We start from the raw sequence: 12,862 nt of genomic DNA on the forward strand, positions 1-12,862 counted from the left end.
TCACATGCATAACTGGCTTGGATTGTGGTAACAGTTACCAGTATGATTGATGGTGACAGTGGTAAACATAATGTGGTACATGAGACATATACCTGGTGTACCTTTGTGCAATAGTGTACACAGCACCCACATCCCCCACTGGATATTGTACTCCTTGAAACCCATGATGACACTCTGCCATACCCACCATCACACTTTGGCCGTGACTGCGATACAACCCATAGTATACTCCAACATTGGTACTACAGGGATATGCATCTCATGCACATGCCACACACATAGTAGGATGTCAATCAAGCATAGGTTGCCTGCACATATCCCAGCTGGATACCTGCCATCTGCACATCTGTACAGGGACTGACAGTCATCAGCTTCGCAGGTAGCTATGCAGTAGCATGAGTGCATTGACAGACCAGTAAGGGATATATACTGTGACACAGCTCACACACCAGGGATACAACAGGAAGGCCTCGGTGTCCAGCCATGTTTGCAGGTGTGCCTGTTGTCAGTACTACATTAAGCACTCTACTCTTGCCTGGGTTAGCTCTGTCAACAGTAGTACTGCCATGATACACTACCTGCCAGTGTGACAGCACATACCTTGGGATACTACACCTGTATGTAACACATTCACATGGATAACAGTGCTGTACAGGCCTCATATATGTCTGTGTCCCACACATGACACTCACACCCCTTGCTACTGTAATGACAACACATAGGTGCATGTATTGTACATGGCATTATATTCACTTATTACAGGTTATCAGACTGGGTTGTGTGTCCTGGTTACCAGGGCTAAGCTATGCTTAGTAAGCATCAGCATTGCTGCAATATAACAGCTAAGCTGATTTGCACACTGGTAAGCGCTGCCTACACTGTGTAAGTGCCCGTAAGTTTACCCATAGCTTAGCACTGCTTAGTTTCACGCAAACCCATGCAAACCCACTTAAAGCTGCTCAAAACTGCCTTAACCACTCTGTATCTGACAGCTCTTGTCCTGCAAAGGAACAAAATGAACAGCCCTTGCAGGTCTTGAATCCAGGACCCTTTACACTGAAGTCACACCACTTAACCACTATGTCATAACAACTGTGAAGACTGCTCTTGTTTTACCAATATACCTGTCAATACACATATTGAGCAGTATTGAACATTTGCCTGTAGTGCCTAAATTGTGTAGTGCTTGTTACTGATATGACTGTTGCATCACATATGTTGTTTTATCATAATGTGGACATAGCAGATACATACGGTGAGATACATGTGGGAGGGTATACACAACTGAGACATTTACTCATGACAGGAATATGGTTGTATACATATAATAGGTCTATATATGTCTACATGTACATACACATGTATACTCATACATATGTCTGTATACACATCTGTATAGTGCTACATATATATGGCCATGTGTACATCTCTTTGTATGTACACACACACACACACACACACACACACATATATATATATATATATATATATATATTCATATATGTATATATACATATAACGGTGTGCGGGTGGTGGTGCTTAGCCTTGTCTCACAGTTAGCTCGGCCGCCGATTCTCAGTTAAAGCTAAAGCGTGTGTGACGACACGTGGCGAAATGAATGGCTCCTTCCGCTGTTGTTGCGTTAGGCCCGGGCAGCCAGCATGTAAAACTCTACTGCCAATGCCAATCGGACGACGGCGGAGTGTGGCGACTACCGACAAAAAAAAGCGAAAAGCGCACACACATATGTATATATACATATGTGTATATACGTATATGTATATATAGCTATATGTGCATATAGCTATATATGTATGCACATCCTATGTGTACAGTTATGCCTAGTTCTGTTGGTATGTATGTAGATATGTGTAACTATATGTGCACACATATCTATTCTGATATACCTACTACTGTCAACATATATGTAGATATCCATACGTTTATGTGCATATGTATCACTATCTGTATGTGTGTAGACATATATTGCTCTGTATATGTATATATCTGGGTGTGTATATGTATATCTATGTACATATACTTACCCATATATATCTGTCTATATGTATATGTGTAATTATCTATATAGATATCTGGATAATTATATGTACATATATTTTCACCATATGTCCTGAACATGGAGTGTAGCCCTACCTCAGCCCCTATAGTCCCAACTTTGTAGTGCAAGGGGATGTGAGGTATGTATAGCAAGTATATTAGTAGACTATTGCTACTGTAATAGGGATTGTCTTCACAGACATGGTGTGTGTGGGAGGTCACATCTACTTTTCACATGTGCGCCATTGGCTACTGACAGACATCCTAAGGACATCATAGTACAGTACCGCAGCTAGCACATAATGCTCCTGTGGACTACAGCAGAAATATTGGCCAATATATGTGGACATTCTGACACACTCTGTACAGTCCAGAGGTATACACAGAACCCCTTAGTGCAAAACATGTGGATCAAGCCTGACAATATGGATATTAACAGCCATGTAGATGGGTATAACACATAACGACTGGTATACATTTGCCACCATAGGTTATGTATTCCCACACCCCTGTCTGTCCTGACGCAGAATAACTACTGATACAGAGGTGCCATGGCCACATACTACCCACTAGATATTGACATACATCTGTACAGCATCCCACTGCTCTGCCTGACATTCATGACTGTTAAGGGAGGCCCAGCAGCAGTACATCTGGCAAGTATCTGGGCATGACATCTCTCTGGGTAAGTACACTAAGCTGCTAGGCATGTAACAAAGCACTGTGCAGGCTACAGGCAGACTGGCTCAACACTGACCTACATCTCCTATGGGAGAATGCACATGTATCTGCATATACAGCCTACACGCATGTCACAGTACAGGATAAGATACACCTGTGTGAAAGTGCATAACCACAACCAATGTAAACACAACCACAGCCACATATGGTAAGCTAGCATAATATTACAGTATATGGACTATGTGTTCAACACCATCCTCATATGTGCCACTCACACACTAACCCTTCATATACTGGGCCGCTACACTGTGTGGTCTGATGCCTGTATGTAGTATAGGAGGTGTGTGTGTATGGCCCTACAAACATGTAAGCCAATATGGTAACATACAGTGGAGCAGCATGTAACATAAGATAGGATGGGACCAAGAACAATTATTTCTACCACAGTTTGTACACAGGCCAAAGTACATATTAACAATACACACACTGTCAACATTCACCATAAGTACGCAGACCTCAACACTGTACAAACAACTACAGAATGTCCAGGTTATGTCATCAAATATAACCCCTACTGTACATAACATGCGTAGCAGTCTGATATCTCACTGGCTTGTTATCAGATATGATGACACTAATTATGGTGTACAGCACATATGCACCTCTTTATGCATGACATATGTACAAAGGTTGACAGAGTTGTGGCTGGAAGCACATACACAGGGCCAGTGTTGACATGTTGTTGTGATAACCCCGTACATTTACTGTTGTAACAGGGTTTGTTGCAACATATGCCCTATGAGGGATATGAAGTCAGTACCTGTCATGGCTTTCACCATCTACAGACTGCAATCCTCACACTACCTTCTGCAGTTCACAGATAGATGCGCTGTGGGCAACACATGAAACCAAAGGCACCAAACACTGCCCAGTCTGCAGATGACCCTACAGATGGGGATTCCTCATAAACATAGAACTGACATGGAAAGTATTAAAACATATAGGACAGCCATATCCACACACATCCTGTTAAACCAACATCACTCCAAATGCAGTATAGCTGCACTTACAGTCTGTATCAAGTCAGGCATATCCCCCTCCTGTGTGTTGCCCTGTTTCCACAGTGTATGTTGTCAGAGGTAAATCCCCAATCCATCTCGGATGTTCTTTGCCAAACAATAGATCGAGTTCCTACTCACAGTGAATGAAAAGGCCCAACATCAACATGATGTTCCTAGATATTGAAGTGTGTTTCCATTCAATTGGCTATGGGAATGTTACCACAGCTGTTCCACATGCAATCAGCTAGGGGAGGGCTGCAGTTCATGCAGAGGCCATCAGCTGATCATGAGCATCACTTAAAATACACATGCTGCTGCCTAAGCAAAGCAGGTGTAGGTTTCTACATCCACCAGAGAGGGAGTGAGAAAGGCAGACAGAGGAAAAGGCAAGACAGGGAGGGGTGGGAGAGTAAAACTTAAGCATGCTTGTGTCATACACCTACCAGCACAGGGTATCAAACCCCTGAAAACTATGCAGTGCTACTACATTTCTATGCAGTTAGTGGATGCGCCACATAGGTTACATATTGCTGAGCCCTCGGAACGTGTATGTGATTTTGAGTTACATCTGCAACAGGGATATGGTAGCTATACAGTAGGTGTAGTGAGTGTGAATGTGATCATATGCATCATACAACACACACACACATACACACACATACACACACACACACACCCTGTGTGTGTAGTGGTCAACTGTGCCAGATGGCTATACAAGACTAGGTGATGGGTATACCTTGGCATCAGGCCACATGACAATGGTCTACACTGTGGGTCAGGGCTGTAGCTTCTGGATTTGCCCACACAGGTGTGTATTGTATTTACCATCTAGTCACCTGGGTGACTATTGCATGTGACCAATGCTGTGCATTGCTTGCCATGTATGTGTTTCTTAGTCCATGACATGGCCAGTGTCTGTGATGTGCACACCTCCCACATGCATGTACAGTGACATGTGGAACTGTACCTGGAGTGTCTGGCCCATGTTGTGTACACAGATTATCATCAGATGTGCCAGTCCTGGCCTCATGAGCCGGGAACTGATAATGGACAGCAGGCTTACCCTGCACCTACACTAATAGCATGCTAATGGCATTCCCTGGTGTCAGTGGCATCTGTCCATACGGGGCATGCTATGTCCTTTGTGGGTCACATTTGATGGCACCACATGTGTTGCAGGTGTCCAGTGGGGAACATGGGAAGGTGCACTGTCTACAAGTACGTGCCTATTGGACAGATGGACAGGGTGCCATGCCTTCTGTAGGCCACTGCAATCACTCCATAGTTACTATCAGTGGGCAATATGCACTGTACTATCAACATAGCAGCTGTTGCCTAGGCAAGTGTGTGTGTGTATGTGACATGGGTTGAGAGTGTTCTCTGGCTAATACTAAGGTTGCTAACTTTGTTTGCTTTGCCTGGCCTTGATGTCACATGTATGGGTATGGATTTGCACCCAAGCCTCTCGGCTATTTCACATCTGTTTTCCCTATATGGTGGACATTGTGATATATACTCGGGCCCCCATATAAGAAATTTGCAAAATCTGCTGCACATTGGGCCCAGTTGTTACACACTCACAACCACCTCCACACAGGATATGACTTGCAAACACAGACACACACACCTGTCATGTCTGGGATTAGAACTCCTACCTAATCAGTTTACTACACTACAACAGTATGCACCATGGAGATTACTGGAGTGCTTATTACTCAAAGGTGCATATCACATTGGATGACATCAGTAGGATTGCCAAAGTAGGACATTCAAATTGTAGTGAGTGTAGCTAGGCTAAAATGCATTGCTCCCTGCACAGACATTGAAACACACACAAAACATCCCCAACCGACACCTAACAGAGGTCTATATCACATTACAGCATAAAGTTGTTATAGGATGCATCACAGAGATTGCTGGCAAATGCCTTCCCCAAAGGTGTATTTCATATTGGATGACATCAGCAGGATTGCCAAAGTAGGGCATTCGAATTGTAGTGAATGTGGCTAGGCTAAAATGCACTGCTCCCTACACAGACATTGAAACACACACAAAATATTCACAACTGACATGCGTGAGTATAGAACCCCTAACAGGGTGTCTATATCACACATCCACAACTGACATGTGCAGGTAGAGAACCCCTAATAGAGTGTCTATATCACACTACAGCATGAAGCTGTTATAGGATGCACCACAGGGATTACTGGAGAGTTTTCTCCCTAAAGGTGTATTTCACATTGGATGACATCAGCAGGATTGCCAAAGTAGGGCATTCAAATTGTAGTGAGTGTGGCTAGGCCAAAATACACTGCTCCCTACACAGAGATTGAAACACACACAACCAACACGTGTGGGTATAGAACCCCTAACAGAGGTGTATATCACACTACAGCATGAAGTTGTTATAGGATGTACCACAGGGATAACTGGAGATCTTTTTCCCCAAAGGTGTATTTCACAGTGAATGACATCAGCAGGCTTGCCAAAGTAGGGCATTTGAAATGTACTGAGTGCGACTAGCCTAAAATGCATTACTCCCTACAAAGACATTGAAACCCACTCATATCTGCCATAGGTGGGAGTAGAACCCTACCAGAGTTCTATGCCATACTACACAGTTATGGCATGTGCTACAGAAATTATGACTACAACTTTCCCAGAGATGTATTTCTAGGTGGATGACATCAGCAGCCTTACCAAAGTAGAGCATTTCAATTGTAGGGAGTGTCTTCTTCTCCCAGTTAGGGGTCACCACAGTGGAACTCCAGTCTGCTAATGATTGGCGGTTGATTTGACGGTGCCAAGGTGCCAGCCCAACACCCAACATTCAGCAAAGGCACACCCATTCACACATGTCTTTCGAATGCCACTTGACCGCAGGGAGGATATGCAGACTCCACACAGAAGGTGCTCCAGCCAAGAATCGAACAGGAGAACCTCTTACTTTGAGGTGACAACGCTACCACTGCACCACCGTGGCTTCATTTCAATCATAGTGAGTGTGACTACCCTAAAAAGCATTGCTCTCTACACAGACAGACACACACACATACACACACTCCTACTTAACTAGTTTATCACACTACAGCAGTACAGTTTTGGGACACGCCACGGAGATTACTGGGGTACAAATCTCCCAAAGGTGTATTTCACAGTGAATGACCTCAGCAGGCTTGTCATAGTAGGGCTATGGGGAGGCCAGTGTGTGTGTGCATGGGCCATATCCCATTCATCTAGAGGTTGACACGCCACATGCGGGCACACACAGGGTCATATTTCACAGGTACGTGTATACAGCTGTTAGATGACTACTTCCTTGTACAGTCATGTTGCACAGCTAGCACTTGCACCACATAGTCTGTAATGCTGACAGATACCAGTGGCTAGTATCTGCAGTGAGTGATATCTGACCCTCATGTGGTTGGGGCCCTTTTGCTGTGTGATGGGTGGGACAGGCCTGGATGGCTTCTTGTCACAGTCACCCTCTTCCACACGTCTATGTATGTCTACCTTTGGCTTATTATAGTGTGATGTCCTTACACATATGTCTGTATTCCTATCCACTGTGTGTGCAAGGCATGAGTGGTGCATACTGAGGAGTGTCTGCACTAACATCTGCGACTGACAGATATGTCTGGTCCACTGGTGTTTGTAGACATGGCCTTCAAGTGTGTGAGCATGCCCAGTATGACCTTTCAGTATATTACTGACTGATGCTGCCTACATTTCTCTAAGTGTGTGAGCATGCCCAGTACGCCCATCTGTATTTAATGTGTGGATTGAGTCCAGGTAGTTTGTACTGCAGTGCTGACCTTTGTGTTGTACACCTACAGGTAGCATGCTCTTTCTGCAGGATATCCATTGATCATTTGGCATTGACTAGTACTACATTTCTGCAAGGGACGGGAGGGCACACCTGACAATTACTACATTTCTACACAGGATTGGGGGGGCACACCTGACTTATTACATTACTGCGGTGGTGGTGCTGCGGTAGCGTTGTCGCCTCACAGTAAGATGTTGTCCTGTTCGATTCTCAGCTAGAGCGTCTTCTGTGTGGAGACATGCATGAATGGGCGCACCATCTTTGAAGGCTGTGCATCAGGGCTGGCAACTCGGCACTTAAAAATCTATTGCCAATAATTAGCAGACCGGAGTTCCGCTGTGGTGACCCCTAATCGGGAAAAGCCGAAAGACACAACAACATGTAGAATGGGGGGGGCGGGGTAAACCTGTCTATTTCTACATTTCTACACAGGATTGGGGGGGCACACCTGACTGTTATTACATTACTACGTAGGATGGGGGGCACACCTGACAATTTCTACATTTCTACACAGGATTGGGGCGGCACACCTTCTGTTATTACATTAATATGAAGAATGGGGGGCACACCTGTCTATTTCTACATTTCTACACAGGAATGGGGGGCACACCTGACTGTTATTACATTACCATGTAGGATAGGGGGCACACCTGTCTATTTCCACATTTCTACACAGGATTGGGGGGCACACCTGACTGTTATTACATTGCTACATAGGATGGGGGTCACACCTGACAATTTCTACATTTCTACACAGGATTGGGGGCACACCTGCTGTTATTACATTGCTACATAGAATGGGAGGCACACCTGTCTATTTCTACATTTCTACACAGGATTGGGGGGCACACCTGCTGTTATTACATTGCTATGTAGAGGGGGCACACTTGTCTGTTTCTACATTTCTACGCATGATTGAGGGGGACACCTGACTGTTATTACATTACTACATAGGATGGGGGGACATACCTGTCTATTTCTACATTTCTACTCAGGACTGGGGGCACACCTGACTGTTATTACATTACTAAGTAGGATGGGGGGGCACACTTGACAATTTCTACATTTCTACACAGGATGGGGTGTACACCTGACTGTTATCACATTACTACATAGGATGGGGGTCACACCTGACAATTTCTACATTTCTACACAGGATTGGGGGGGCACATCTGCTGTTATTACATTGGTACGTAGGATGGGGGCACACCTGTCTATTTCTACATTTCTACACAGGATTTGGGGGCACACCTGCTGTTATTACATTGCTATGTAGGATGGGGGGCACACTTGTCTATTTCTACATTTCTACACATGATTGGGGGGCACACCTGACTGTTATTACATTACTAAGTAGAATGGGGGGCACACTTGACAATTTCTACATTTCAACACAGGATTGGGGGGGGCACACCTGACTGTTATTACATTACTACATAGGATGGGGGTCACACCTGACAATTTCTACATTTCTACACAGGATTGGGGGGGCACACCTGCTGTTATTACATTGCTACGTAGGATGGGGGTACACGTGACAATTTCTACATTTTTACACAGGATTGGGAGGGCACACCTGCTGTTATTTCATTGCTACGTAGGATGGGGGGGGCACGCCTGTCTTTTTCTACATTTCTACACAGGATTGGGGGGCACACCTGACTGTTATTACATTACTATGTAGGATGGGGGGCACACCTGTCTATTTCTGCACAGGATTGGGGGGGGCACACCTGACTATTATTACATTACTATGTAGGATGGGGGGGGGCACACCTGACAATTTCTACATTTCTACACAGGATTGGGAGGGCACACCTGGCTTTTATTACATTACTATGTAGGATGGGGGCACACCTGTCTATTTCTACATTTCTACACAGGATTGGGGGGCACACCTGACTGGTATTACATTACTATGTAGGATGGGGGGCACACCTGTCTATTTCTACATTTCTACACAGGATTGGGGGGGCACACCTGACTATTATTACATTACTATGTAGGATGGGGGGGGCACACCTGGCAATTTCTACATTTCTACACAGGATTGGGAGGGCACACCTGGCTTTTATTACATTACTAAGTAGGATGGGAGGGCACACCTGACAATTTCTACATAGGATTGGGGGGGCACACCTGCTGTTATTATATTGATATGTAGGATGGGGGGCACACTTGTTCATAGGTTAATAGGTTCATAGGTAGGTACTGGGCTATCTGCCCAAAGGCATATATTAGCCCAGCCATGTTGTGCAGTATTTCACCACCCCTTTGGTTAGTTTCCTAGGCCCTTGATCTAGCAGCTAGTACCCTTGGCCCCTATATAGTAGAGCTGTTGGTATGATCCCTGGTGTGAACTTTCTGTTACCCATCCACTCGTCAAGGTTCCTCTTGAAGAGTGATAGTGAGGGTCTCTGACTTATGTAGATCGGGTCCTTGTTCCATAGCAAGGGAAGTCTTTGCGAAGGGAATCTATCCCTCCAGTATGTTCTATTCATTGTTGTGCTGAGGTTTATATCCCTAGAACGTGTAGCTCAAATAGATTTGGTTTTGCTAAGATGGAGCATGTTCAACAGTTCTGGGTTGCACATAGCTCTGTATGTTAGACAGAGATCTCCTCTGAGAAGGCAGTATGCAACAGAGAAAAGCCTTAGTTTTTTTTCAATCGTGCTGCATAGGGCAACTGTTTGAGGCCAGTAATCCTCTTAGTGAGGTACCTCTGTGGTCTCTCCAGCTGCTGGAGATGCCTGACCAGGTACATTCTAATTGGTGCATTGTACTCAATAATGGGTCTGATGAGAGAAGAGTAGAGGGCACCACTACATCCTTAGATCTTGATGCAAACCCTTTCGTGATCATATGGGTCACATAGAAGGATTTTCTAACCACCTTGGCAACATGGTTATCAAAGAAAAGCTGACAATCTACTTGGGTCCCTAGATCCCTTATTGCTTCTTCAGATTTCAGGGGGTTACCTCCTATGTGATAGTTTGTGGGTACGCTGTTTTTTCCAAAGGGGATTACTATGCATTTTTTAGCATTTAGCTTGAGACCATGGCTTTGACACCATGCATCAGTCTCATTAAGGCCCTTCTGGAGGATATCCATGTCGGCCGAAGACTCTATTATAGCACCCAGTTTGCAGTCGTCTGCAAACCTGGTCAGCCACAGCCCTTCAGTGCTTGCCTGTACTTCTGAGAAGTATATGCCAAACAGGAGGGGCCCCAGAACAGAGCCCTGAGGCACACCACTCGTTTCTGGTCTGGATTCGAACATAGATACCACTACTCTTACTTTGTGGGATCTGTCTGAGAGCCAATTTGTGATCCATCTTGTGATGTAAGGGTTTATGCCCAGGTTGATGAGTTTATCAATAATACCTGAATGAGGAATGGTGTCAAATGCTTTAGCAAGGTCAAGGTAAGCCGTGTGTACCTCCTTTCCCTTATCTATAGCCTGAGTAACTGTCTCAAAGAAGACCACCAGGTTCAGGAGGCATGATCTGCCCTTAATGAAGCCGAACTGTGTGGGGTCAAGTGTTTGGAGGTTCCCAATCTCACCATTTATGAGTTCCATAATGATTCGCTCCATTGCCCTACAGATCAGACTGGTCAGGCTTATTGGTCAGTAGTTCCCAGGGTCGGTTGTGGGCCCACCCTTGTGCAGCAGAACCACCGTTGCTGTGCGCCATTCTATGGGCACATATCCTGTCGAGAGGCTGAGACATAACAGGGTATTCAGATGCAGGGTTAATTCATTTTGGAGCTCGCGTATGACACAGCCCGGGACACCATCTGGTCCCATGGCGGCAGTGTTTTTAGCTTTAGATAGACCCTTATTAACCAACGTATCAGTAATAATTGGAGTTATACAATCCCCTGGAATAGTAATAGGCCCTGCAGGTGGTGAGGTGGGGGGGGGATTTGCACTGAACCTGTCAGCCAAGATGTTGGCAATGTCAGTGGGGTCAGTGTATTTTTTTCCATTTTGTACTAGCTCAGAACAGACCTGAGCATTGCCATTTAGGTTTTTGACGTAACCATAAAAGGCCTTATGGTTATCCTTGGCATACTTGGCAACTTTCTTTTCAAAATTGGCTTTAGTTGACTTGATGAGGGCCCTCAATTTCTTACTAATGCTGATCAGGAATGATATCTCTACTTGAGATTTGGCCTTTTTTTGTATAAGTCTCCTCCTTTTATTGTATAGTTTGCTTATGTCCGTGGTCCACCAGACTGGTTTCTTCTTGCTTGAGGAAGGAGTCTTGGTTTTATTTGGGATAGAATGGTCCATGCAATCCTGAAGATGTATATAAAGTGCCTCGGTGTAGGATTCTGCATCCTGGATATCATTATCTTTCTGCAAGGGAATAGTGAAGCTTTCCACTTCTGACACAAGTAGTTTGAAGTTTGCTTTGGAAAGGTTTTTTACAATGGTTTCTTTACTGGGGGAGGTGGAGGGGTGAGGATGTCCAGGGTTATCAGTTTGTGGTCTGATCTGACCAGAGAGGGAGTGATAACGAGTGTGGTACAATGGATGCCTACATTTGTGATGACTAAATCCAATATGTTGTCCCCTCTAATGGGAGAACATACCAGTTGCTCAAGGGCATTTGAATTTATAAATTCTATGAACAGCTGGGCATAGGAATTAGAACTTTGGTAGTTCACCCAGTCTATACCAGGGTAGTTGAAATCACCCAAAATTATGGTGTTGGGTAGGACCTTTATATTTTCCACTGCTTCAAGGAATGCTGAGTGAGCATCTTGGGACATGGTGGGCGATCTATAACAGGCTACGACTTGAAAGGTGGATTTGCCTGCTGATAGTTGCGCATGGATGATCTCTGGGGCATCATGCTGCACCACTAACCTGGAGATGTGGGTATCCTTGATGAATATGGATACACCTCCGCCCTTTGTACTGCGAGCCGGTAACTGAGGCCGGAAGGTATGATATGAATTGTAACCTGGTAGTGCTGGGGTGCTCTCTGGAGCCTTGAACCAGGTTTCCGTCACTGCACAAACATCGATTTTCTCCATACTGAGGAGTGCCTCGAGTGCATGCATTTTGAGGTTGAGACATTTCTAAGCATGATTGGGGGGGACACCTGACTGTTATTACATTACTGCGTAGGAAGGGGGGACATACCTGTCTATTTCTACATTTCTACACAGGATTGGGGGGCACACCTGACTGTTATTACATTACTACGTAGGATGGGGGGGCA

This window comes from Protopterus annectens, chromosome 1.part0, assembly GCF_019279795.1.
Source record: "Protopterus annectens isolate FY-2018-M chromosome 1.part0, PAN1.0, whole genome shotgun sequence".
Lineage (NCBI taxonomy): Eukaryota > Metazoa > Chordata > Ceratodontiformes > Protopteridae > Protopterus > Protopterus annectens.